A 22,377-nucleotide genomic window follows, 5' to 3' on the forward strand; every position below is an offset into this window, starting at 1 on the left:
GGTTAGAGTGAGTGAGTGAGTGAGTCCCACTGTTTTAGAGTGTTTGTGTGAGTGAGTCCCATTGTAGGAAGCGGGACAGAGTGAGTGAGTGAGTCCCACTATAGGAAACGGCTTAGAGTGAGTGAGTGAGTGAGTCCCACTGTAGGTCACGAGTTAGAGTGAGTGAGTGCGTCCCACTGTAGGAAGCAATTCAGAGTGGGTGAGTGAGTGTGTCCCACTGTAGGAAGTGGGTTAGAGTGAGTGAGTGAGTGAGTCCCACTGTCTTTAGCGGGTCAAAGTGAGTGAGTGAGTGACTCCCACTGTAGGAAGCGAGTTATAGTGAGTGTGTGAGTGAGTCCCACAGAACAAATTAGCTCAGAGGGGGAGAGTGAGTAAGTCCCAATGTAGGAAACGGGTCAGAGTGAGTGAGTGAGTCCCACTGTAGAAAGCGGATTAGAGTGAGTGAGTGAGTCCCACTGTAGAAAGTGGATTAGAGTGAGTGAGTGCGTCCCACTGTAGGAAGCGAGTTAGAGTGAGTGAGTGCGTCCCACTGTAGGACGCGGGTTAGAGTGAGTGAGTGTTTCCCAATGTAGGAAACGGGTTAGAGCGAGTGAGTGAGTGAGTCCCAATGTAGGAAGCGAGTTATAGTGAGTGAGTGCGTCCCACTGTTGAAACAGGTTAGAGTGAGTGAGTGAGTGAGTCCCACTGTGGGAAGCAGTTTAGAGTGAGTGAGTGACTGAGTCCCACTGTAGGAAGCAGTTTAGACTGAGAGAGTGTGTGAGTCCCAATGTAGGGAGCCGGTTAGAGTGAGCGAGTGTATGAGTACCACTGTAGGAATTAGCTAAAAGTGAGAGAGTGAGTGAGTCCCACCGTAGGAAGCAACTTAGAGTGGGTGAGTGAGTGAGTCCCACTTTAGGGCATGAGTTAGAGTGAGTGAGTATTTCCCACTATAGGAAGCGGGTTAGAGTGTTTGTGTGAGTGAGTCTCACTGTTGAAAGCGGGTTAGAGTGAGTGAATGAGTCCCACTGTAGGAAGCGGGTTAGTGTAAGTGAGTGCGTCCCACTGTTGAAACGGGTTAGAGTGAGTGAGTGAGTGAGTCCCACTGTAGGAAGTGGGTTAGAGTGAGTGAGTGAGTGAGTCCCACTGTAGGAAGTGGGTTAGAGTGAGTGAGTGAGTGAGTCCCACTGTAGAGTGCTGCTTAGAATGAGTGAGTGACTGAGTCCCACTGTAGGAAGCGGCTCAAAGTAAGTGAGTGAGTGAGTCCCACTGTAGGAAACGGGTTAGAGTGAGTGAGTGAGTGAGTCGCACTGTTGAAAGCGGGTTAGAGTGAGTGAGTGAGTCCCACTATAGGAAGAGGGTAAGAGTGAGTGAGTGCGTCCCACTGTTGAAACAGGTTAGAGTGACTTTGTGAGTGAGTCCCACTGTAGGAAGCATCCCAGAGTGAGTGAGTGACTGAATCCCACTGTAAGAAGTAGCTCAGAGTGGGGGAGCGAGTAAGTCACAATGTAGGAAATGGGTTAGAGTGAGTGAGTGAGTCTCACTGCAGGAAGCGGGTTAGAGTGAGTGAGTGTGTCCCACAGTAGGAAGCGAGTTAGAGTGAGTGAGTGAGTGATTCCCACTGCAGGAAGCGGCTCAAAGTGAGTGAGTGAGTGAGTCCCACTTTAGGAAGTAACTCAGAGTGGGTGAGTGAGTGAGTCCAACTGTCGGAAGTGGGTTAGAGTGAGTGAGTGAGAGTTTCCCACAGTAGGAAACGGGTTAGAGTGAGTGAGTGAGTCCCACTGTAGGAAGCGGGTTAGAGTGAGTGAGTGTGTCTCACTGTAGGAAGCAGGTTAGAGTGAGTGAATGAGTGAGTCCCGCTATAGGAAACGGCTTAGAGTGAGTGAGTGAGTGAGTCCCACTGTAGGAAGCGGGTTAGAGTGAGTGAGTGAGCCCCACTGTAGGAAGCTGGTTAGAGTGAGTGAGTGAGAGAGACCCACTGTGGGAAGCAACTCAGAGTGTGTGAGTGAGTGAGTCCCACTGTAGGACGCGGGTTAGAGTGAGTGAGTGTTTCCCACTGTAGGAAGCGGGTTACAGTGGTTGTGTGAGTGAGTCCCACTGTTGAAAGCGGGTTAGAGTGAGTGAGTGTGTCCCACTGTTGAAACGGGTTAGAGTGACTGTGTGAGTGAGTCCCACTGTAGGAAGCAGCTCAGAGTGAGTGAGTGAGTGAGTCCCACTGTAAGAAGTAGCTCAGAGTGGGGGAGTGAGTAAGTCCAAATGTAGGAAACGGGTTACAGTGAGTGAGTGAGGCTCACTGCAGGAAGCACGTAAGAGTGAGTGAGTGATTCCCACTGCAGGAAGCGGGTTAGAGTGAGAGAGTGAGTGAGTCCCACTGTAGGAAGCGGGTTAGAGTGAGTGAGTGAGTCCCACTGTAGGAAGTGGGTTAGAGTGAGAAAGTGAGTGAGTCCCACTGAAGGAAGTGGGTTAGAGTGAGGGAGTGAGTGAGTCTCACTGCAGGAAGCACGTAAGAGTGAGTGAGTGAGTCCCGCTGTAGGAAGCTGCTTAGAGTGAGTAAGTGAGTGATTCCCACTGCAGGAAGCGGGTTAGAGTTTGTGAGTGAGTGAGTCCCACTGAGGGAAGCAACTCAGAGTGTGTGAGTGAGTGAGTCCCACTTTAGGGCATGAGTTAGAGTGAGTGAGTGTTTCCCACGGTAGGAAGCGGGTTAGAGTGTTTGTGTGAGTGAGTCCCACGGTTGAAAGCGGGTTATAGTGAGAGAGTGAGTCCCAGTATAGGAAGAGGGTAAGAGTGAGTGAGTGCGTCCAACTGTTGAAAGCGGGTTAGAGTTACTGTGTGAGTGAGTCCCACTGTAGGAAGCAGCCCAGAGTGAGTGACTCATTGAATCCTACTGTAAGAAGTAGCTCAGAGTGGGGGAGAGAGTAAGTCCCAATGTAGGAAGCGGGTTAGAGGGAATGAGTGAGTCTCACTGCAGGAAGCGGGTTAGAGTGAGTGAGTGTGTCCCACTGTAGGAAACGAGTTAGAGTGAGTGAGTGAGTGATTCCCACTGCAGGAAGCGGGTTAGAGTTTGTGAGTGAGTGAGTCCCACTGTAGGAAGCGGGTTAGAGTGAGTGAGTGTGTCTCATTGTAGGAAGTAGGTTAGAGTGAGTGAGTGAGTGAGTCCCGCTATAGGAAACGGCTTAGAGTGAGTGAGTGAGTGAGTCCCATTGTAGTAACTGGGTTAGAGTGAGTGAGTGAATCCCACTGTAGGAAGCGGGTTAGAGTGAGTGCGTGAGTGAGTCCCACTGTAGGAAGTAGCTCAGAGGGGGAGAGTGAGTAAGTCCCAATGTAGGAAACGGGTTAGAGTGAGTGAGTGATTCCCACTGCAGGAAGCAGGGTAGAGTTAGTGAGTGAGTGAGTCCCACTGTAGGAATTGGGTCAGAGTCAGCGACTGAGTGAGTCCCACTGTAGGAAGTGAGTTAGAGTGAGGGAGTGCGTCCCACTGTATTAAACAGGTTAAAGTGAGTGAGTGAGTCCCACGGTAGGACGCGGGTTAGAGTGAGAGAGTGAGTGAGTCCCACTGTAGGAAGCGGGTTAGAGTGAGTGAGTGAGTAAGTCCCACTGTAGGAAGCGGGATAGAGTGAGTGAGTGCGTCCCACTGTTGAAACAGGTTAGAGTGAGTGAGTGACTGAGTACCACTGTAGGAAGCAGTTTAGACTGGGAGTGTGTGTGAGTCCCACTGTAGGGCTCCGGTTAGACTGAGCGAGTGTATGAGTCCCACTGTAGGAATTAGCTGAAAGTGAGTGAGTGAGTGAGTCTCACCGTAGGAAGCAACTTAGAGTGGGTGAGTGAGTGAGTCCCACTGTCGGAAGTGGGTTAGAGTGCGTGAGTGATTCTGTCCCACTGTAGGAAACGGGTTAGGGTTAGTGAGTAAGTCCCACTGTAGGAAGCGGGTTACAGTGAGTAACTGAGTGAGTCCCGCTGTAGGAATCGGGTTAGAGTGAGAGATTGAGTGAGTCCCACTGTAGGAAGCAGGTTAGAGTGAGTGACTCCTAGTGCAGGGCTCGGTTCAGAGTGAATGAGCGAGTGAGTCCCACTGTAGGAAGCGGGTTAGAGTGAGTGAATGAGTGAGTCCCACTGTAGGAAGTGGGTTAGAGTGACTGAGTGAGTCCCGCTGTAGGAGTTGGGTTAGAGTGAGTTAGTGAGTGAGTCCCACTGTTTTAGAGTGTTTGTGTGAGTGAGTCCCACTGTTGAAAGCGGGATAGAGTGAGTGAGCGAGTCCCACTATAGGAAACGGATAAGAGTGAGTGAGTGAGTGAGTCCCACTGCAGGAAGTGGGTTAGAGTGAGTGAGTGAGTGAGTCCCACTGTAGGTCACGAGTCAGAGTGAGTGAGTGAGTGACTCCCACTGTAGGAAGCGGGATAGAGTGAGTGAGTGCGTCCCACTGTAGGAAGCAATTCAGAGTGGGTGAGTGAGTGTGTCCCACTGTCGGAAGTGGGTTAGAGTGCGTGAGTGATTCTGTCCCACTGTAGGAAACGGGTTAGGGTTAGTGAGTAAGTCCCATGTAGGAAGCGGGTTAGAGTGAGTAACTGAGTGAGTCCCGCTGTAGGAATCGGGTTAGAGTGAGAGAGTGAGTGAGTCCCGCTGTAGGAAGCAGGTTAGAGTGTGTGACTCCTAGTGCAGTTCTAGGTTCAGAGTGAGTGAGTGAGTGAGTCCCACGGTAGGAAGCGGGTTAGAGTGAGTGAGTGAGTGAGTCCCACTATAGGAAACGCCTTAGAGTGACTGAGTGAGTGAGTCCCACTGTAGGAAGTGGGTTAGAGTGACTGAGTGAGTCCCCCTGTAGGAAGTGGGTTAGAGTGAGTGAGTGAGTGAGTCCCACTGTGTTAGAGTGTTTGTGTGAGTGAGTCCCAGTGTAGAAAGCGGGTTAGAGTGAGTTAGTGAGTGAGTCCCACTGTAGGTCACGAGTTAGAGTGTGAGAGTGAGTGAGTCCCACTGTAGGTCGCCGGTTAGCGTGAGCGAGTGTATGAGTCCCACTGTAGGAATTAGCTGAAAGTGGGTGAGTGAGTGAGTCTACTGTCGGAAGTGGGTTAGAGTGAGTGAGTGATTGTGTCCCACTGTAGGAAACGGGTTAGTGTTAGTGAGTGAGTCCCACTGGAGGAAGCGGGTAAGAGTGAGTAACTAAGTGAGTCCCGCTGTAGGAAGCGGTTTAGAGTGAGAGAGTGTGTGAGTCCCGCTGTAGGAAGCAGGATAGAGTGAGTGACTCCTAGTGTAGGGCTTGGTTCAAAGTGAGTGAGTGAGTGAGTCCCACTGTGGGATGTGGGTTTGAGTGACTAAGTGAGTGAGTCCCACTGTAGGAAGTAGGAAAGAGTGGGAGAGTGAGACCCACTTTAGGAAGCAGCTCAGAGTGAGTGAGTGAGTGATTCCCACTGCAGGAAGCGGGGTAGATTGACTGAGTGAGTCCCACTCTAGGGCGGGGGTTAGAGCGAGTGAGTGAGTGAGTCCCACTGTAGGAAGTGGGTTAGAGTGAGTGAGTGAGTCCCGCTGTAGGAAGTGGGTTAGAGTGAGTGAGTGAGTGAGTCCCACTGTAGGAAGTGGGTTAGAGTGAGTGACTGAGTGAGTCCCACTGTAGGAAGTGGGGTAGAGAGAGTGAGTGACTGAGTCCCAATGTAGGGCGCAAGTTAGAGTGAGTGCGTGAGTGAGTACCATTCTAGGAAGTAGCTAAGAGGGGGAGAGTGAGTAAGTGCCATTGCAGGAAATGTGTTAGAGTGAGTGAGTACCACTGTAGGAAGCGGTTTAGGGTGAGTGGGTGAGTGAGTCCACCTGTACTTAGCTGCTCAGAGTGAGTGTGTGAGTGAGTCCCACGGTAGGAAGCGGGTTACAGTGAGTGAGTGAGTCCCACTGTAGGAAACGGGTTAGAGTGAGTGAGTGATTCCCACTGCAGGAGGCAGGGTAGAGTGAGTGAGTGAGCGAGTGCCGCTGTAGGAAACGGGTTAGAGTGAGTGAGTGAGTAAGTCCCAGTGTAGGAAGCGGATTAGAGTGAGTGAGTGCGTCCCACTGTATGAAACGGGTTAAAGTGAGTGAGTGATTGAGTCCCACTACAGGAAACGGCTTAGAGTGAGTGAGTGAGTGAGTCCCACTGTAGGAAGTGGGGTAGAGAGAGTGAGTGAGTGAGTCCCACTGTAGGAAGCGGGTTAGAGTGAGTGCATGAGTCAGTCCCACAGTACGAAGTAGCTTAGAGAGGGAGAGCGATTAAGTCCCAATGTAGGAAACGTGTCAGAGTGAGTGAGTGAGTGCGTCCCACTGTAGGAAGCGAGTTAGAGTAAGTGAGTGCGTCCCACTGTAGGACGCGGGTTAGAGTGTGTGAGTGTTTCCCACTGTAGGAAACGGGTTAGAGTGAGTGAGTGAGTGAGTCCCACTGTAGGAAGTGGGTTAGAGTGAGTGAGTGAGTCCCGCGGTAGGAAGTGGGTTAGAGTGACTGAGTGAATGAGTCCCACTGTAGGATGTGGGTTAGAGTGAGTGACTGAGTGAGTCCCACTGTAGGAAGTGGGTTAGAGTTAGTGAGTGAGTGAGTCCCACTGTAGGAAGTGGGGTAGAGAGAGTGAGTGACTGAGTCCCAATGTAGGGCGCAGGTTAGAGTGAGGGCGTAGAGTGAGTACCACTGTAGGAAGTAGCTCAGAGGGGGAGAGTGAGTAAGTCCCAATGTAGGAAACGGGTTAGAGTGAGTGATTCCCACTGCAGGAAGCAGGGTAGAGTTAGTGAGTGAGTGAGTCCCACTGTAGGAATTGGGTCAGAGTGAGTGACTGAGTGAGTCCCACTTTAGGAAGTGAGTTAGAGTGAGGGAGTGCGTCCCACTGTATTAAACAGGTTAAAGTGAGTGAGTGAGTCCCACGGTAGGACGTGGGTTAGAGTGAGAGAGTGAGTGAGTCCCACTGTAGGAAGCGGGTTAGAGTGAGTGAGTGAGTAAGTCCCACTGTAGGAAGCGGGATAGAGTGAGTGAGTGCGTCCCACTGTTGAAACAGGTTAGAGTGAGTGAGTGACTGAGTACCACTGTAGGAAGCAGTTTAGACTGGGAGTGTGTGTGAGTCCCACTGTAGGGCTCCGGTTAGACTGAGCGAGTGTATGAGTCCCACTGTAGGAATTAGCTGAAAGTGAGTGAGTGAGTGAGTCTCACCGTAGGAAGCAACTTAGAGTGGGTGAGTGAGTGAGTCCCACTGTCGGAAGTGGGTTAGAGTGCGTGAGTGATTCTGTCCCACTGTAGGAAACGGGTTAGGGTTAGTGAGTAAGTCCCACTGTAGGAAGCGGGTTAGAGTGAGTAACTGAGTGAGTCCCGCTGTAGGAATCGGGTTAGGGTGAGAGAGTGAGTGAGTCCCACTGTAGGAAGCAGGTTAGAGTGAGTGACTCCTAGTGCAGGGCTCGGTTCAGAGTGAATGAGCGAGTGAGTCCCACTGTAGGAAGCGGGTTAGAGTGAGTGAGTGTGTGAGTCCCACTATAGGAAACGGCTTAGAGTGAGTGAGTGAGTGAGTCCCACTGTAGGAAGTGGGTTAGAGTGACTGAGTGAGTCCCGCTGTAGGAGTTGGGTTAAAGTGAGTGAGTGAGTGAGTCCCACTGTGTTAGAGTGTTTGTGTGAGTGAGTCCCACTGTTGAAAGCGGGATAGAGTGAGTGAGCGAGTCCCACTATAGGAAACGGATAAGAGTGAGTGAGTGAGTGAGTCCCACTGCAGGAAGTGGGTTAGAGTGAGTGAGTGAGTGAGTCCCACTGTAGGTCACGAGTCAGAGTGAGTGAGTGAGTGACTCCCACTGTAGGAAGCGGGATAGAGTGAGTGAGTGCGTCCCACTGTAGGAAGCAATTCAGAGTGGGTGAGTGAGTGTGTCCCACTGTCGGAAGTGGGTTAGAGTGCGTGAGTGATTCTGTCCCACTGTAGGAAACGGGTTAGGGTTAGTGAGTAAGTCCCATGTAGGAAGCGGGTTAGAGTGAGTAACTGAGTGAGTCCCGCTGTAGGAATCGGGTTAGAGTGAGAGAGTGAGTGAGTCCCGCTGTAGGAAGCAGGTTAGAGTGTGTGACTCCTAGTGCAGTTCTAGGTTCAGAGTGAGTGAGTGAGTGAGTCCCACGGTAGGAAGCGGGTTAGAGTGAGTGAGTGAGTGAGTCCCACTATAGGAAACGCCTTAGAGTGACTGAGTGAGTGAGTCCCACTGTAGGAAGTGGGTTAGAGTGACTGAGTGAGTCCCCCTGTAGGAAGTGGGTTAGAGTGAGTGAGTGAGTGAGTCCCACTGTGTTAGAGTGTTTGTGTGAGTGAGTCCCAGTGTAGAAAGCGGGTTAGAGTGAGTTAGTGAGTGAGTCCCACTGTAGGTCACGAGTTAGAGTGTGAGAGTGAGTGAGTCCCACTGTAGGTCGCCGGTTAGCGTGAGCGAGTGTATGAGTCCCACTGTAGGAATTAGCTGAAAGTGGGTGAGTGAGTGAGTCTACTGTCGGAAGTGGGTTAGAGTGAGTGAGTGATTGTGTCCCACTGTAGGAAACGGGTTAGTGTTAGTGAGTGAGTCCCACTGGAGGAAGCGGGTAAGAGTGAGTAACTAAGTGAGTCCCGCTGTAGGAAGCGGTTTAGAGTGAGAGAGTGTGTGAGTCCCGCTGTAGGAAGCAGGATAGAGTGAGTGACTCCTAGTGTAGGGCTTGGTTCAAAGTGAGTGAGTGAGTGAGTCCCACTGTGGGATGTGGGTTTGAGTGACTGAGTGAGTCCCACTGTAGGAAGTAGGAAAGAGTGGGAGAGTGAGACCCACTTTAGGAAGCAGCTCAGAGTGAGTGAGTGAGTGATTCCCACTGCAGGAAGCGGGGTAGATTGACTGAGTGAGTCCCACTCTAGGGCGGGGGTTAGAGTGAGTGAGTGAGTGAGTCCCACTGTAGGAAGTGGGTTAGAGTGAGTGAGTGAGTCCCGCTGTAGGAAGTGGGTTAGAGTGAGTGAGTGAGTGAGTCCCACTGTAGGAAGTGGGTTAGAGTGAGTGACTGAGTGAGTCCCACTGTAGGAAGTGGGGTAGAGAGAGTGAGTGACTGAGTCCCAATGTAGGGCGCAAGTTAGAGTGAGTGCGTGAGTGAGTACCATTCTAGGAAGTAGCTAAGAGGGGGAGAGTGAGTAAGTGCCATTGCAGGAAATGTGTTAGAGTGAGTGAGTACCACTGTAGGAAGCGGTTTAGGGTGAGTGGGTGAGTGAGTCCACCTGTACTTAGCTGCTCAGAGTGAGTGTGTGAGTGAGTCCCACGGTAGGAAGCGGGTTAGAGTGAGTGAGTGAGTCCCACTGTAGGAAACGGGTTAGAGTGAGTGAGTGATTCCCACTGCAGGAGGCAGGGTAGAGTGAGTGAGTGAGCGAGTGCCGCTGTAGGAAACGGGTTAGAGTGAGTGAGTGAGTAAGTCCCAGTGTAGGAAGCGGATTAGAGTGAGTGAGTGCGTCCCACTGTATGAAACGGGTTAAAGTGAGTGAGTGATTGAGTCCCACTACAGGAAACGGCTTAGAGTGAGTGAGTGAGTGAGTCCCACTGCAGGAAGTGGGGTAGAGAGAGTGAGTGAGTGAGTCCCACTGTAGGAAGCGGGTTAGAGTGAGTGCATGAGTCAGTCCCACAGTACGAAGTAGCTTAGAGAGGGAGAGTGATTAAGTCCCGAGGTAGGAAACGTGTCAGAGTGAGTGAGTGAGTAAGTCCCACTGTAGAAAGCGGATTAGAGTGAGTGAGTGCGTCCCACTGTAGGAAGCGAGTTAGAGTAAGTGAGTGCGTCCCACTGTAGGACGCGGGTTAGAGTGTGTGAGTGTTTCCCACTGTAGGAAACGGGTTAGAGTGAGTGAGTGAGTGAGTCCCACTGTAGGAAGTGGGTTAGAGTGAGTGAGTGAGTCCCGCTGTAGGAAGTGGGTTAGAGTGACTGAGTGAATGAGTCCCACTGTAGGATGTGGGTTAGAGTGAGTGACTGAGTGAGTCCCACTGTAGGAAGTGGGTTAGAGTTAGTGAGTGAGTGAGTCCCACTGTAGGAAGTGGGGTAGAGAGAGTGAGTGACTGAGTCCCAATGTAGGGCGCAGGTTAGAGTGAGGGCGTAGAGTGAGTACCACTCTAGGAAGTAGCTAAGAGGGGGAGAGTGAGTAAGTGCCATTGCAGGAAATGGGTTAGAGTGAGTGAGTACCACTGTAGAAAGCGATTTAGGGTGAGTGGGTGAGTGAGTCCACCTGTACTTCCTGCTCAGAGTGAGTGTGTGAGTGAGTCCCACTGTAGGTAGCGGGTTCGAGTGAGTGTGTGCGTCCCACTGTAGGAAACGGGTTAGAGTGAGTGAGTGATTCCCACTGCAGGAAGCGGGGTAGAGTGAGTGAGTGAGCGAGTGCCCCTGTAGGAAACGGGTTAGAGTGAGTGAGTGAGTAAGTCCCAGTGTAGGAAGCGGATTAGAGTGAGTGAGTGCGTCCCACTGTATGAAACTGGTTAAAGTGAGTGAGTGATTGAGTCCCACTACAGGAAACGGCTTAGAGTGAGTTAGTGAGTGAGTCCCACTGTAGGAAGTGGGGTAGAGTGACCGAGTGAGTCCCGCTGTAGGAAGTGGGTTAGAGTGAGTGAGTGAGTGAGTCCCACTGTAGTTAGCGGGTTAGAGTGACTGAGTGAGTGAGTCCCACTGTAGGAAGCGGGTTACTGTGAGTGAGTGAGTGAGTCCCACTGTAGGAAGTAGCTCTGAGTGGGAGAGTGAGTGAGTCCCAATGTAGGAATCGGGTTAGAGTGAGTGAGTGAGTCCCACTATAGGAAGTGGGTTTGAGTGAGTTAGTGAGTGAGTCCCACTGTATGAAGCGGGTTAGAGTGAGTGAGTGAGCACCACTGCAAAGCGCAGGTTAGAGTGAGTGAATGTATGAGTCCACTGTAAGAAGCAGCTCAAAGTTAGTGAGTGAGTGTGTCCCACTGTAGGAAGTGTGTTAGAGTGAGTGACTGAGTGAGTCCCACTGTAGGAAGCTGGTCAGAGTGAGTGAGTGAGTGAGTCCCACTGTAGGTCGCCGGTTAGCGTTTGCGAGTGTATGAGTCCCACTGTAGGAATTAGCTGAAAGTGGGTGAGAGAGTGAGTCCCACCGTAGGAAGAAACTTAGAGTGGGTGAGTGAGTGAGTCCACTGTCGGAAGTGGGTTAGAGTGAGTGAGTGATTGTGTCCCACTGTAGGAAACGGGTTAGGGTTAGTGAGTGACTGAGCCCCACTGTAGGAAGCTGGTTAGAGTGAGTGACTCCTAGTGTAGGGCTTGGTTCAGAGTGAGTGAGTGAGTGATTCCCACTGTAGGAAGCGGGTAAGAGTGAGTAAGTGAGTGAGTCCCACTGTAGGAAGTAGGTCAGAGTGGGAGAGTGAGTGAGTCCCACTGTAGGAAGCGGGTTAGTGTGAGTGAGTGACTGAGCCCAACTGTAGGAAGCTGGTTAGAGTGAGTGAGTGAGAGAGACCCACTGTGGGAAGCAGGTTAGCGTGAGTGAGTGAGTAAGTCCCACGTAGGAAGTGGGTTAGAGTGAGTGAGTGAGTGTGTCCCACTGTGGGAAGCAGTTTAGAGTGAGTGAGTGACTGAGTCCCACTGTAGGAAGCAGTTTAGACTGAGAGAGTGTGTGAGTCCCACTGTAGAGAACTGGTTAGAGTGAGCGAGTGTATGAGTCCCACTTTAGGAATTAGCTGAAAGTGAGTGAGTGAGTGAGTCCCACCGTAGGAAGCAACTTAGAGTAGGTGAGTGAGTGAGTCCCACTGTCGGAAGTGGGTTAGAGTGAGTGAGTGAGTGAGTCCACTGTAGGAAGCTGCTTAGAGTGAGTAAGTGTTTGATTCCCACTGCAGGAAGCGGGTTAGAGTGATAGAGTGAGTGAGTCCCACTGTAGGAAACGTGTTAGAGTGAGTGAGTGATTCCCACTGCAGGAAACGGCTTAGAGTGAGTGAGTGAGTAAGTCCTACTGTATGAAGTGGGTAAGAGTGAGTGAGTGAGTCCCGCTTTAAGAAGTGGGTTAGAGTGAGTGAGTGATACCCACTGTAGGAAGCGGGTTAGAGTGAGTGAGTGAGTGAGTCCCACTATTAGAAACGGCTTAGAGTGAGTGCGTGAGTGAGTCCCGCTGTAGGAAGTCGGTTAGAGTGAGTGAGTGAGTGAGTCCCACTGTAGGAAGTGGTTTAGAGTGAGTGAGTGCGTCCCACTGTTGAAACAGGTTAGAGTGAGATAGTGAGTCCCACTGTGGGAAGCAGGTTAGAGTGAGTGAGTGGCTGAGTCCCACTGTAGGAAGCAGTTTAGACTGAGAGAGTGTGTGAGTCCCACCGAAGGGCGCCAGTTAGATTGAGCGATTGTATGAGTACCACTGGAGGAAGCGGCTCAAAGTGAGTGAGTGAGTGAATGAGTCCCACCGTAGGAAGGAACTCAGAGTGGGTGAGTGAGTGATTCCCACTGTCGGAAGTGGGTTAGAGTGAGTGAGTGAGTGTGTCCCACTGTAGGAAGCGGGTTAGAGTGAGTGAGTGAGTCCCGCTGTAGGAAGTGGGTTAGAGTGAGTGAGTGAGTGAGTCCCACTGTGGGAAGCGGGTTACAGTGAGTAAGTGACTGAGTCCCACTATAGGAAGTGGGTTAGAATGAGTGAGTGAGTGAGTCGCACTATAGGGAGCAGGTGAGAATGAGTAAGTGAGAGTCCCACAGTAGGAAGTGGGTTACTGTGAGTGAGTGACTGAGTACCACTGTAGGAAGCGGGTTAGAGTGTTTGTGTGAGTGAGCCCCACGGTTGAAAGCTGGTTAGAGTGAGTGAGTGAGTCCCACTATAGGAAGCGGGTTAGAGTGAGTGAGTGCGTCCCACTGTTGAAAGCGGGTTAGAGTGACTGTGTGAGTGAGTCCCACTGTAGGAAGCAGCCCAGAGTGACTGACTGATTGAATCCTACTGTAAGAAGTAGCTCAGAGTGGGGGAGAGAGTAAGTCGCAATGTAGGAAACGGGTTAGAGTGAGTGAGTGAGTCTCACTGCAGGAAGCGGGTTAGAGTGAGTGTGTGTGTCCCACTGTAGGAAGCGAGTTAGAGCGAGTGAGTGAGTGATTGCCACTGTAGGAAGCGGGTTAGAGTTTGTGAGTGAGTGAGTCCTACTGTAGGAAACGTGTTAGAGTGAGTGATTCCCACTGCAGGAAGCGGGGTAGAGTGAGTGAGTGTGTCTCACTGTAGGAAGCGGGTTAGAGTGAGTGAGTGAATGAGTCCCACTTGAGGTCACGAGTTAGAGTGAGTGTTTCCCACTGTAGGAAGCGGATTAGAGTGGTTGTGTGAGTGAGTCCCACTGTTGAAAGCGGGTTAGAGTGAGTGAGTGTGTCCCACTGTTGAAACGGGTTAGAGTGACTGTGTGAGTGAGTCCCACTGTAGGAAGCAGCTCAGAGTGAGTGAGTGAGTGAGTCCCACTGTAAGAAGTAGCTCAGAGTGGGGGAGTGAGTAAGTCCCAATGTAGGAAATGGGTTAGAGTGAGTGAGTGCGTGAGTCCCGCTGTCGGAAGTGGGTTGAAGTGAGTTAGTGAGTGAGACCCACTGTAGGGAGTGGGTTAGAGTGAGTGAGTGAGTGAGTGAGTCCCACTGTAGGAAACGGGTTAGAGTGAGTGCGTGAGTCAGTGAGTCCCGCTGTAGGAAGTGGGTTAGAGTGAGTGAGTACATCCCACTGTTGAAACAGGTTAGAGTGAGTGAGTGAGTCCCACTGTGGGAAGTAGGTTAGAGTGAGTGAGCGAGTGAGTCCCACAGTAGGAAGCAGTTTAGACGGAGAGAGTGTGTGAGTCCCACTGTAGGGCGCCAGTTAGAGTTAGTGAGTGAGTGTGTCCCACTGTAGGAAACCGGTTAGAGTGAGTGAGTGAGTCCCACTGTAGGAAGCGATTTAGGGTGAGGGAGTTAGTCCCATCAGGATGCAGGTATAGAGTGAGTGTGTGAGTGAGTCAAACAGTAGGAAGTGCATTAGACAGTGTAAGTGAGTGAGTCCCACTTTAGGGAGCTGGTTACTGTGAGTGAGTGACTGAGCCCCACTGTAGGAAGCTGGTTATAGTGAGTGAGTGAGAGATACCCACTGTGGGAAGCAACTCAGAGTGTGTGAGTGAGTGAGTCCCACTTTAGGGCGCGAGTTAGAGTGAGTGAGTGTTTCCCACTGTAGGAAGCGGGTTACAGTGGTTGTGTGAGTGAGTAACACTATTGAAAGCGGGTTAGAGTGAGTGAGTGTGTCCCACTGTTGAAACGGGTTAGAGTGACTGTGTGAGTGAGTCCCACTGTGGGAAGCAGCTCAGAGTGAGTGAGTGATTGAGTCCCACTGTAAGAAGTAGCTCAGAGTGGGGGAGTGAGTAAGTCCCAATGTAGAAAACGGGTTACAGTGAGTGAGTGAGTCTCACTGCAGGAAGCGCGTAAGAGTGAGTGAGTGAGTCCCGCTGTAGGAAGCCGTTCAGAGTCAGTACGTGAGTGATTCCCACTGCAGGAAGCGGGTTAGAGTTTGTGAGAGAGTGATTCCCACTGCAGGAAGCGGGGTAGAGTGAGTGAGTGTGTCTCACTGTAGGAAGCAGGTTAGAGTGAGTGAGTGAGTGAGTCCCTCTATAGGAAACGGCTTAGAGTGAGTGAGAGAGTGAGTCCCACCGTAGGAAGTGGGATAGAGTGAATGAGTGAATGAGTCCCACTGTAGGTCACGAGTTAGAGTGAGTGAGTGTGTCCCACTGTAGGAAGCGGGTTAGAGTGGTTGTGTGAGTGAGTCCCACTGTTGAAAGCGGGTTAGACTGAGTGAGTGCGTCCCACTGTTGAAACAGGTTACAGTGATTGAGTGAGTCCCACTGTAGAAAGCAGCTCAGAGTGAGTGAGTGACTGAGTCCCACTGTAAGAAGTAGCTCAGAGTGGGGGAGTAAGTCCCAATGTAGGAAACGGATTAGAGTGAGTGAGTGAGTGAGTCCCGATGTAGGAAGTGGGTTAGAGTGAGAAACTGAGTGAGTCCCACTGTAGGAAGCTGGTTAGAGTGAGAGACTGAGTGAGTCCCTCTGTAGGAAGCAGGTTAGAGTGAGTGACTCCTAGTGTAGGGCTCGGTTCAGAGTGAGTGAGTGAGAGAGTCCAATTGTAGGAAGCGGCTTAGAGTGAGTAAGTGAGTGAGTCCCACTGTAGGAAGCGGGTTAGAGTGTTTGTGTGAGTGAGTACCATGGTTGAAAGCGGGTTATAGTGAGTGAGTGAGTCCCACTATAGGTAGAGGGTAAGAGTGAGTGAGTGTTTCCCACTATAGGAAGCGAGCTAGAGTGAGTGAGTGAGTGAGTCCCACTGTAGGAAGCAGCCCAGAGTGAGTGACTGATTGAATCCTACTGTAAGAAGTAGCTCAGAGTGGGGGAGCGAGTAAGTCCCAATGTAGGAAACGGGTTAGACTGAGTGAGTGAGTCTCACTGCAGGAAGAGGGTTAGAGTGAGTGAGTGAGTAAGTCCCACTGTAGGAAGCGAGTTAGAGTGAGTGAGTGCGTCCCACTGTAGGATATGGGTTAGAGTGAGTGAGTGAGTCCCACTGTAGGAAGAGGGTAAGGTGAGTGAGTGCGTCCCACTGTATGAAACAGGTTAAAGTGAGTGAGTGAGTCCCACTGTAGGACGCAGGTTATAGTGAGTGAGTGAGTGAGTCCCACTGTAGGAAGCGGGTTAGAGTGAGTGAGTGAGTGAGTCCCGCTGTAGGAAGTGGGTTAGAGTGAGTTAGTGAGTGAGACCCAATGTAGGGAGTGGGTTAGAGTGAGTGAGTGAGTGAGTCCCACTGTAGGGAGCAATTCAGAGTGGGTGAGTGAGTGAGTCCCACTGTAGGAAGTGGGTTAGAGTGAGTGAGTGAGCCCCACTGTTGGAAACGAGTTAGAGTGAGTGAGTGAGTGAGTCCCACTGTGGGAAGCGGGTTAGAGTGAGTGAGTTGGTGAGTCCCACTGTAGGAAGCGGGTTAGAGTGTGTGAGTGAGTGAGTCCCACTTTAGGGCACGAGTTAGAGTGAGTTATTGTTTCCCACTGTAGGAAGCGGGTTAGAGTGTTTGTATGAGTGAGTCCCACTGTTGAAAGCAGGTTAGAGTGAGTGAGTGATTCCCACTGTAGGAAGCGGGGTAGGGTGAGTGAGTGTGTCTCACTGTAGGAAGCGGGTTAGACTGAGTGAGTGAGTGAGTCCCACCGTAGGAAGTGGGTTAGAGTGACTGAGTGAGTCCCGCTGTAGGCAGCGGGTTAGAGTGAGTAAGTGAGTGAGTCCCACAGTAGGAAGTGGATTAGAGTGAGTGAGTGAGTGAGTCCCACTGTAGCAAGTGGGATAGAGTGAGAGAGTGAGTGATTCCCACTGTCGGAAGTGTGTTAGAGTGAGTGAGTCAGTGAGTCCCACTGTAGGAAGTGGTTTAGAGTGAGTGAGTGAGTGAGTCGCACTATACGGAGCAGGCGAGAATGAGTGATTGAGTGAGTCCAACTGTAGGAAGCGGGTTACTGTGACTGAGTGACTGAGTCCCACTGTAGGAAGCGGGGTAGCGTGAGTGAGTGAGTGAGACCCACTGTAGGAAGCAACTCAGAGTGTGTGAGTGAGTGAGTCCCACTTTAGGAAGCGAGCTAGAGTGAGTGAGTGTTTCCCACTGTATGAAGCGGGTTGGAGTGGTTGTGTGAGTGAGTCCCAGTTTAGGAAGCAGCCCAGAGTGAGTGAATAATTGAATCCTACTGTAAGAAGTAGCTCAGAGTGGGGGAGCGAGTAAGTCCCAATGTAGGAAACGGGTTAGATGGAGTGAGTGCGTCCCACTGTTTAAAATGGTTAGAGTGAGTGTGTGAGTAAGTCCCACTATAGTAAGAAGCTTAGAGTGAGTCCCACTGTAGGAAGCGGCTTAGAGTGAGTGAGTGAGTCCCACTGCAGGAAGCGGGGAAGAGTGAGTGAGGGAGCGAGTAGCACTATACGGAGCAGGTGAGAATGAGTGAGTGAGTGAGTCCCACTATAGGAAGTGGGTTACTGTGAGTGAGTGACTGAGTCCCATTGTAGGAAGCGGGTTAGAGTGAGTGAGTGAGTGAGACCCACTGTAGGAAGCAACTCAGAGTGCGCGAGTGAGTGAGTCCCACTTTAGGGCATGAGTTAGAGTGAGTGAGTGTTTCCCACTGTAGGAAGCGGGTTAGAGTGTTTGTGTGAGTGAGTCTCACTACAGGAAGCGGGTTAGAGTGGGCGAGTGAGTAAGTCCCACTGTAGGAAGCGAGTTAGAGTGAGTGAGTGCGTCCCACTGTAGGATATGGGTTAGAGTGAGTGAGTGAGTCCCACTGTAGGAAGAGGGTTAGAGTGAGTGAGTGCGTCCCACTGTATGAAACAGGTTAAAGTGAGTGAGTGAGTCCCACTGTAGGAAGTGGGTTAGAGTGAGTGAGTGAGTGAGTCCCACTGTAGGAAGTGGGTTAGAGTGAGTGAGGGAGTGAGTCCCAATGTAGGAAGCCGGTTATAGTGAGTGAGTGCGCCCCACTGTTGAAACAGGTTAGAGTGAGTGAGTGAGTGCGTCCCACTGTTGAAACAGGTTAGAGTGAGTGAGTGAGTGAGTCCCACTGTGGGAAGCAGTTTAGACTGGGAGAGTGTGTGAGTCCCACTGTAGGGCGCCGGTTAGACTGAGCGAGTGTATGAGTCCCACTGTAGGAATTAGCTGAAAGTGAGTGAGTGAGTGAGTCCCACTGCAGGAAGTCGGTTAGAGTGAGTGAGTGAGTGAGTCCCACTGTAGTTAGCGGGTTAGAGTGAGTGAGTGAGTGAGTCCCACTGTAGGAAGCGAGTTAGAGTGAGTGTGTGAGTGATTCCCACTGTAGGAAGTAGCTCAGAGTGGGAGAGTGTGTGAGTCCCAATGTAGGAAGCGGGTTAGAGTGAGTGAGTGATTCCCACTGCAGGAAGCGGCATAGAGTTAGTGAGTGTGTGAGTCCCAATGTAGGAAGCGGGTTAGAGTGAGTGAGTGATTCCCACTGCAGGAAGCGGCATAGAGTTAGTGAGTGAGTGAGTCCCACTGTAGGAAACAGGTTAGAGTGAGTGAGTGAGTAAGTCCCAGTTTAGGAAGCGAATTAGAGTGAGTGAGTGCGTCCCACTGTATGAAACAGGTTAGATTGAGTGAGAGAGTCCCACTGTAGGGCACGAGTTAGAGTAAGTGAGTGAGTGAGTCCCACTGTAGGAAGCGAGATAGAGTGAGTTAGTGCGTACCACTGTTGAAACACATTAGAGTGAGTGAGTGAGTCCCGCTGTGGGAAGCAGGTTAGAGTGAGTGAGTGAGTGAGTGAGTCCCACTGTAGGAAGTGGGTTAGAGTGAGTGAGTGAGTGAGTCCCACTGTAGGATGCAGGTTAGAGTGAGTGTGTGAGTCCCGCTGTAGGAAGTGGGTTAGAGTGAGTGAGAGAGTGAGTCCCACTGTAGGAAGCGGATTAGAGTGAGAGACTGAGTGAGTCCCACTATAGGAAGTGGGTTAGAGTGAGTGAGAGAGTGAGTCCCACTGTAGCAAGTGGGATAGAGTGAGAGAGTGAGTGATTCCCACTGTCGGAAGTGTGTTAGAGTGAGTGAGTCAGTGAGTCCCACTGTAGGAAGTGGTTTAGAGTGAGTGAGTGAGAGAGTCGCACTATACGGAGTAGGCGAGAATGAGTGATTGAGTGAGTCCAATGTAGGAAGCGGGTTACTGTGACTGAGTGACTGAGTCCCACTGTAGGAAGCGGGGTAGCGTGAGTGAGTGAGTGAGACCCACTGTAGGAAGCAACTCAGAGTGTGTGAGTGAGTGAGTCCCACTTTAGGAAGCGAGCTAGAGTGAGTGAGTGTTTCCCACTGTATGAAGCGGGTTGGAGTGGTTGTGTGAGTGAGTCCCAGTTTAGGAAGCAGCCCAGAGTGAGTGACTAATTGAATCCTACTGTAAGAAGTAGCTCAGAGTGGGGGAGCGAGTAAGTCCCAATGTAGGAAACGGGTTAGACTGAGTGAGTGCGTCCCACTGCTTAAAATGGTTAGAGTGAGTGTGTGAGTAAGTCCCACTATAGGTAGAGGGTAAGAGTGAGTGAGTGTTTCCCACTATAGGAAGCGAGCTAGAGTGAGTGAGTGAGTGAGTCCCACTGTAGGAAGCAGCCCAGAGTGAGTGACTAAGTGAATCCTACTGTAAGAAGTAGCTCAGAGTGGGGGAGCGAGTAAGTCCCAATGTAGGAAACGGGTTAGATTGAGTGAGTGCGTCCCACTGTTTAAAATGGTTAGAGTGAGTGTGTGAGTAAGTCCCACTATAGTAAGAAGCTTAGAGTGAGTCCCACTGTAGGAAGCGGCTTAGAGTGAGTGAGTGAGTCCCACTGCAGGAAGCGGGGTAGAGCGAGTGAGGGAGCGAGTAGCACTATACGGAGCAGGTGAGAATGAGTGAGTGAGTGAGTCCCACTATAGGAAGTGGGTTACTGTGAGTGAGTGACTGAGTCCCATTGTAGGAAGCGGGTTAGAGTGAGTGAGTGAGTGAGACCCACTGTAGGAAGCAACTCAGAGTGCGCGAGTGAGTGAGTCCCACTTTAGGGCATGAGTTAGAGTGAGTGAGTGTTTCCCACTGTAGGAAGCGGGTTAGAGTGTTTGTGTGAGTGAGTCTCACTGCAGGAAGCGGGTTAGAGTGAGCGAGTGAGTAAGTCCCACTGTAGGAAGCGAGTTAGAGTGAGTGAGTGCGTCCCACTGTAGGATATGGTTTAGAGTGAGTGAGTGAGTCCCACTGTAGGAAGAGGGTAAGAGTGAGTGAGTGCGTCCCACTGTATGAAACAGGTTAAAGTGAGTGAGTGAGTCCCACTGTAGGAAGTGGGTTAGAGTGAGTGAGTGAGTGAGTCCCACTGTAGGAAGTGGGTTAGAGTGAGTGAGGGAGTGAGTCCCAATGTAGGAAGCCGGTTATAGTGAGTGAGTGCGTCCCACTGTTGAAACAGGTTAGAGTGAGTGAGTGAGTGAGTCCCACTGTGGGAAGCAGTTTAGAGTGAGTGAGAGACTGAGTCCCACTGTAGGAAGCAGTTTAGACTGGGAGAGTGTGTGAGTCCCACTGTAGGGCGCCGGTTAGACTGAGCGAGTGTATGAGTCCCACTGTAGGAATTAGCTGAAAGTGAGTGAGTGAGTGAGTCCCACTGCAGGAAGTCGGTTAGAGTGAGTGAGTGAGTGAGTCCCACTGTAGTTAGCGGGTTAGAGTGAGTGTGTGAGTGATTCCCACTGTAGGAAGTAGCTCAGAGTGGGAGAGTGTGTGAGTCCCAATGTAGGAAGCGGGTTAGAGTGAGTGAGTGATTCCCACTGCAGGAAGCGGCATAGAGTTAGTGAGTGAGTGAGTCCCACTGTAGGAAACAGGTTAGAGTGAGTGAGTGAGTAAGTCCCAGTTTAGGAAGCGAATTAGAGTGAGTGAGTGCGTCCCACTGTATGAAACAGGTTAGAGTGAGTGAGAGAGTCCCACTGTAGGGCACGAGTTAGAGTAAGTGAGTGAGTGAGTCCCACTGTAGGAAGCGAGATAGAGTGAGTTAGTGCGTACCACTGTTGAAACACATTAGAGTGAGTGAGTGAGTCCCGCTGTGGGAAGCAGGTTAGAGTGAGTGAGTGAGTGAGTGAGTCCCACTGTAGGAAGTGGGTTAGAGTGAGTGAGTGAGTGAGTCCCACTGTAGGATGCAGGTTAGAGTGAGTGTGTGAGTCCCGCTGTAGGAAGTGGGTTAGAGTGAGTGAGAGAGTGAGTCCCACTGTAGGAAGCGGATTAGAGTGAGAGACTGAGTGAGTCCCACTGTAGGAAGTGGGTTAGAGTGAGTGAGAGAGTGAGTCCCACTGTAGCAAGTGGGATAGAGTGAGAGAGTGAGTGATTCCCACTGACGGAAGTGTGTTAGAGTGAGTGAGTCAGTGAGTCCCACTGTAGGAAGTGGTTTAGAGTGAGTGAGTGAGTGAGTCGCACTATACGGAGCAGGCGAGAATGAGTGATTGAGTGAGTCCAACTGTAGGAAGCGGGTTACTGTGACTGAGTGACTGAGTCCCACTGTAGGAAGCGGGGTAGCGTGAGTGAGTGAGTGAGACCCACTGTAGGAAGCAACTCAGAGTGTGTGAGTGAGTGAGTCCCACTTTAGGAAGCGAGCTAGAGTGAGTGAGTGTTTCCCACTGTATGAAGCGGGTTAGAGTGGTTGTGTGAGTGAGACCCACTTTAGGAAGCAGCCCAGAGTGAGTGACTAATTGAATCCTACTGTAAGAAGTAGCTCAGAGTGGGGGAGCGAGTAAGTCCCAATGTAGGAAACGGGTTAGACTGAGTGAGTGCGTCCCACTGTTTAAAATGGTTAGAGTGAGTGTGTGAGTAAGTCCCACTATAGTAAGAAGCTTAGAGTGAGTCCCACTGTAGGAAGCGGCTTAGAGTGAGTGAGTGAGTCCCACTGCAGGAAGCGGGGTAGAGTGAGTGAGGGAGCGAGTAGCACTATACGGAGCAGGTGAGAATGAGTGAGTGAGTGAGTCCCACTATAGGAAGTGGGTTACTGTGAGTGAGTGACTGAGTCCCATTGTAGGAAGCGGGTTAGAGTGAGTGAGTGAGTGAGACCCACTGTAGGAAGCAACTCAGAGTGCGCGAGTGAGTGAGTCCCACTTTAGGGCATGAGTTAGAGTGAGTGAGTGTTTCCCACTGTAGGAAGCGGGTTAGAGTGTTTGTGTGAGTGAGTCTCACTGCAGGAAGCGGGTTAGAGTGAGCGAGTGAGTAAGTCCCACTGTAGGAAGCGAGTTAGAGTGAGTGAGTGCGTCCCACTGTAGGATATGGTTTAGAGTGAGTGAGTGAGTCCCACTGTAGGAAGAGGGTAAGAGTGAGTGAGTGCGTCCCACTGTATGAAACAGGTTAAAGTGAGTGAGTGAGTCCCACTGTAGGAAGTGGGTTAGAGTGAGTGAGTGAGTGAGTCCCACTGTAGGAAGTGGGTTAGAGTGAGTGAGGGAGTGAGTCCCAATGTAGGAAGCCGGTTATAGTGAGTGAGTGCGCCCCACTGTTGAAACAGGTTAGAGTGAGTGAGTGAGTGCGTCCCACTGTTGAAACAGGTTAGAGTGAGTGAGTGAGTGAGTCCCACTGTGGGAAGCAGTTTAGACTGGGAGAGTGTGTGAGTCCCACTGTAGGGCGCCGGTTAGACTGAGCGAGTGTATGAGTCCCACTGTAGGAATTAGCTGAAAGTGAGTGAGTGAGTGAGTCCCACTGTAGGAAGTAGCTCAGAGTGGGAGAGTGTGTGAGTCCCAATGTAGGAAGCGGGTTAGAGTGAGTGAGTGATTCCCACTGCAGGAAGCGGCATAGAGTTAGTGAGTGAGTGCGTCCCACTGTATGAAACAGGTTAGAGTGAGTGAGAGAGTCCCACTGTAGGGCACGAGTTAGAGTAAGTGAGTGAGTGAGTCCCACTGTAGGAAGCGAGATAGAGTGAGTTAGTGCGTACCACTGTTGAAACACATTAGAGTGAGTGAGTGAGTCCCGCTGTGGGAAGCAGGTTAGAGTGAGTGAGTGAGTGAGTGAGTCCCACTGTAGGACGTGGGTTAGAGTGAGTGAGTGA

This window comes from Falco biarmicus, chromosome W (assembly GCF_023638135.1).
Source record: "Falco biarmicus isolate bFalBia1 chromosome W, bFalBia1.pri, whole genome shotgun sequence".
NCBI classification, from domain to species: Eukaryota; Metazoa; Chordata; class Aves; order Falconiformes; family Falconidae; genus Falco; species Falco biarmicus.